The sequence below is a fragment of the Penicillium hispanicum genome, assembly GCF_028827665.1.
Source record: "Penicillium hispanicum strain IBT 35686 chromosome Unknown utg000003l_segment0_segment0, whole genome shotgun sequence".
Classification (NCBI taxonomy): domain Eukaryota; kingdom Fungi; phylum Ascomycota; class Eurotiomycetes; order Eurotiales; family Aspergillaceae; genus Penicillium; species Penicillium hispanicum.
In genome coordinates, this window is record NW_026623195.1 from 3421072 (window position 1) to 3427071 (window position 6000).

Genomic DNA, 6000 nt, shown 5'->3' on the forward strand with positions numbered 1-6000 from the left:
TCCTCTCTTTTTATATTTATTAATATATAGATAAGAAAAAATAAAGGATAACTATAGTAAATAGGCTATTAAATACTATACTATCCCTTTATATTAATAAATATACTAGTTTTTTTAGTTTTATATCTTAAAAGATATCTCCTTTATTTTCTTTTAAACCCTCTTTATTAGGGCCTAAATCTATAAATTCTTAGTTATTTATTTCTAAATCCTATTTATTAGATTTAGATTTAATACTAAAAGATTATATTTTCTTAGATATAGCTCTAGTAAGCTTTTATAAATATAGTATAGTTCTATAATTAAAGATTTTAGTTCTTTTAAATATAGCTTACTATATAGCTTTTTTAAATAGGGCTTTCTTCTATATTTTCCTTATATTTACTTTTATTTTTATAATGATATAATTAATAATATCTCCCTTTTTTAGTAAATAAAAATAAATATTTAACTATTTAAATTTATTCTATTTAATATATATAAATATAGATAGGTTAGTATATAAAAGTATAAAGAAGTTATCTTTAATAATTATATAAACTTTTTTAGGTATTTCTATATATATTCTTACTTATTATAATATAGAATAGACTACTATAGATATTTATAATTATATAAGGTCTTTTTTATCTATATTTACTATAATTAGATATAATCTATTAATTAATATATAGAGTATTTATCCACTAAATTCCTTAAATATATATATCCTTAAAGGATAGTTTTTAAATATTTAATATAAACTAAACTATTTACTTTTAAACTTTTTTCTACTCTTATTTTAGATAAATACCTAATTCTCTATAGAGAAGCTAATCTTTATTACTATAGAGTCCTAAATCTACTTTTTTTTAATATATATATAAAAAAGAGTTTATTCACTTTTATTTATATATCTACTATACCTTAGATATAAAAATTAATATTACTAATATTATCTAAGATAGATATATTTAGATCTTTAAGGATTTAGAGATAGACACTATAAATAAAGAAGAAAAGACTAAAATATATAGATAAATATTCCTATATATATATAGTAAAAAAGGCTTATAGTAGATATAGGTCTTAAGTATATATTAGCTTATTTATAAGATATTTTATAAGTATCTATCTAAATACCCTATTTAAATTCTTTACTTTCCTATTTATTTATAGATAATAAAGTATTATTATCTAATAATAAGTCTCTAAGATTCTTAAGAAGTATTAAATAGTATTAAATAGTAAATTTAGCTTATTATCAGAGATTAGCTTTTATAAAGTGCTATATAGAAAGAAAATATCTTTATATAAGAACTAGCTAAGTACCTTTTTTATAGCTTTAAAAGCGGCTTTAACTACTAACTATCTAATTATATAATAAATAGCTATAATAATCTATCTATTCCTATTAAAGATAGTTAATAGATAACTAACTAAATTAATCCTTTGATATTTAAATAGATATATATTAGTAGTAACTATATACTATACTATTTCTCTTTTAAAGGATTTCTTTAGATTCTATAAAATTTAGTAATTTAAGCACTCTTAGATAGCTTTTTTAATATCTAATTAAATATTAGGCTATTAGATATAGGGCTAAATAACCCTATTTAAGCCTAAGAAACTAAAGTATCTATATTTATAGTGAATCTTTTACACTAGATCTATATAAAAAGGTGGTTCTAGATATAGTATTTATATATTATCTTTATAGGTAAATATAAACTAGTATTTTAGGGCCTTTTTAGATAATAGTATATTAATAAATAAAGAGAGTGTTTAAAAACTTAGAGCTAAAGTAAACCTTAATATAGTATAAATAAAGGCTTTTCCCTTTAGATATATACTATCTATTAAGTATATAATAGTAATAGTTAGCTATTTATCTTTAAGAATTCTTAAGACTATATATATTATTACTAGATAGATATACTAACTAGACTAGATTATAGCTATATTTATAGATAAATCTTTAATAAAATCTAGCTATTAGCTAATAATATTAGGAATAATAGCTTCTAAATCTTTATAGTAATATATCTTTAGATTATATTCCTAAAACTCTTTAATTTAGTAAACTAAATATTTACTATATATAGTAGTTATCTATAAATACTATAAACTTTTATAATTAGTAATAATTATAGTTATTATCTTATTTTTAATATAATAGTTTTATAAATATAAAGCCTTTTTAATAGCTAAAAGCTCTTTCTTATAAATAAGATAATTTAGCTCTACTCTTTATAGTTTCTTTTTATTAAATATAACTAAATAAAAAAGATTAGCTTTATCTTACTATATTAAGACTATTCTAAAGGCCTATTTAGAAGTATCTATTTTAATAGTAAAAGATTTTATATAGTTTAGTTAAATTAAAATAAAAGCTATAGTTATAGCTTTTTTTAACTAATAAAATACTACTTTTATAGTTAGAGTCTATTAAATAAGATAGAACTTTTTTATATAGAGCTCTATATTAGTTTCTTTTAGTAATTTATATAGTAGTATATATATCTTTATAAAATTATATATAAAATAATAGTAATAAATAGTAAAGCTAAAGAATTAGTGGACTTTATAAATATTCTATAGATAAGGCTATATCTAGATCACTTTAACTTTCTCTAGAAAAAGTAAAATAGTCCTATTTTAGAGGATATAGCTATAGAATTCTAGCTAATTTATTATAAAGATACACTTTTTTAGTTTAATATATAATTTTTACTATTAAGATAAGAAAAAGACTATTTCTAGATATTTATAGTGTTTTATTAGTATATTAGAGAATATTAGTATATTATTAAGGTAAACTACTATATTTCTGCTTAGAAAAAAATATAATATATTATTTATAATAAATTAGAATATTATAAGTATATTTATTAAACTAAATAGTATAGTAAACTATTTATACTTCCCTTAGATAGTATTAAAAGCTATTTTTTTAATTAAATCTATTTCTATCTAGATCTACTAATATCTAGATACTAAATTAATTTTTAATAGATACTTTACTTAACTAATCTAATCTAAAAGATCTTAGATATATAAAAGTAGATAGCTATTTTTAATAGTAGCTTAGTTTAATATATAATAATTAATATATATTTATTACTCTTTACTAGATTTCTTTATAAAAATAACTAAAAAGCCCTAAAAACTTAAGAATAACTATATAAGTTTTTTTATAAAAAAAATTATAATTTATTAGGCTTATTCCTCTAATTTTTCTTAAGATATTAGATATAAATTAATATTAATAGAAGCTTCTATATTTATATAGATCTTATAAACAATAAAGCACTTTAGAGGTATCTTATTAGGGAGTTTATCCTAAAAAATAGAGGAATATTTCTAGATAAATTTAGTTATATAGGGATTAGTATAAATAATAAATATATCTTTTAGTTTATCTAGTTTTAGGGGCTTAACTATAATAAGATAGCTCTAGATTATCTTTTTTTTTAGTGTCTATATAGTTTACTTTATAGATAGAAGGTTTAATATTTATAAATTACTATCTTACAGTAGATATAGGTTTATAATAATATATATAATATAGTAATAGCTTTTATAATCCTATAAGGTTATTTTTAGTAATTTCTAATTAAATAATAGCACTTTATTATAAAGGAAGTCTTAACTATTAATTAGATTATAATTAGTGGTTAATACTTAAGCCTTAATAAATCCCTATTAGCTCCTAATAAGTATATTAGAAAAATAAATAAAATTAAGTATAAAAAGATATTTACTGTTAGATAGGGTTATAATAAAAGGATTTTTTAATTTTTAAATATAGACTACTAAATATATTTAGTTTAAAATATATAGAGATATAAATAAATAGATTATATCTATATTTATTAGTATCTATACTATAGTAGTTTTTAAGGTTTCTACTTTAATCTAGCCTTTATAGAATATCAGAAAGCTATATATAATATCTAATAAGGCTAAGATATAGCTAATTTAATTAAAAATAAAATATTCTAGTAATTTTAGATCTACTTTATTAATCTTAAATAGATCTAAAGGGTTAAACCCTTTTATATTAGATATAATTAAAACCTTTTTAAGATAATTAATAAAGACTTTAGTATTATTTAGCTATTTTAGTTTTTTAAATTAACTGCTATAAAAAATATCTAATTAAAAGATTTTTATATCTTTTAGCTAATATAATAGTAGCAATAGATATAGCTAAACCTTTTATAGTTATAATACTAAGGTAGTCTTTAGGGGTTTTTTAGCAGTTAATTCCCTCTAAATATATTTATATATAAATCTTTATCTATATTAGTTATATTTTAGTGTATATAATTAGTAATTCTAGTCTTTTATTTAAAGCTAGTAAAGTATTTAATAACTTCTATAAGTATTTAAAAGTAATAAAGGTCCTTTATTTACTTCTCTTAGAAATATAGGTTTATACTATTATAGAGATATTAAATAAATATCACTTTTAATATCTTAAAATTATACTTAGTAGATACCTTATAGAGCTTTATAGTATACTTTTAGAATAAATAGTTCTTTTAATATATATTTTTAAATATCTCTTAATATTTCTTAGGGCCTAAATATTCTAAGAATTGCTTTTTAATCTATATATAGTATTATTCTTATATAAAAAGTATAGTCCTATATCTATAATTAATAGTTTATTAAGCTATATACTAAATATTAGCTATTTATTTAACTAACTATTTACTAACTATAATAACTATATTAGACCTTTTTAGAAGTGTATTAGTCTATTAAGCTAATTCTTAAAAATAGTATTTATAGTCGCTTAAGTATTTTTATATAGAATCTTTATAGATTTATCTACTATAATTATTAATTAGGTAAATATTCTTAAAAAGGTTCTTCTTTATTAAGAGTTATATATTATTAAACTATAATCTCACTAGTATAAGTATAGGATTAGTTATAGCTAATAGTAAAGCTAATATAGGTTAGTAGCCCTATTTTACTAAAAATATAGATCCTTATAGAGTTATATTTAGGGAGTTTTCTTTATATTTTTAGTACTAATATATCTTCTAGGCTATAAATATAATAGCTTCTATTTATATTTTAGGGTTTAGTAAGATATTTAGGACCTTTAGTATACTATCTATAAATATATAGAGTAATACTACTAATATATACTATAATTATAGTAGTAAAGGTCTTTTAGAATTTAATAATAGGTTAATAGGGCTAGTATTAGCACTAATAAATTAATTATTAATATCTATTTCTAATATTTTCTTAATTTAAGATATATAATAATATATAATAAGAAGTATAGATAAGTATATATAAATATATATATATCTTTATTTAAGAAAGAAAATTTTCTCTGCCCCCTATCTAGCTAATATATCCTCTTTTCTTTAGTTAGGACTAGCTAGGTCTATAGTTCTAAAAGATACTATCTACTTATCTTAGGGTTTACTAAGGATCACTAGTGAATAAATTTCTTAGGGGTTATTAGGCCCTAGATCTATATAAAGGTAACTATATAGGAATATATAGTCCTATAAAAGAGCGTCCTCACCTAAATAACCATAGAAGATTATTTATAACTATAATATACTACTAGATAAGATTTACAAAGCAGGAACAGTATAATATTTCTAAGTTAAGGGGAAAAGTGCTTAAGTACGCGACCATATAGGAGTATATAGTTACCAAAAAAACCACTTATACAGGTCCTAGGTTCCTAGACTATATCAATGAGAAAATGTGGTGCTGCAGATAACCACTATTCCTATAGACTAAAAGGTCTAGGAATAAAACCATCTGAATGGTTTCATCCTACTATAGCTTATATATTAATAGGGGTCCTGAGACTATATCCTCCCCTACTAAGAATCAAGCTTAACCTTAAGCTGTTTTTCCTAACTGATTTTTAAGGCTTCCTTAGAGCCTAAAGCCGGAATCAGGTAATCTTACCTAGCCTTTTACTAGGTCTTTTAGCAGATTAAATCCAGAGGATTATACTTATTAATATATATA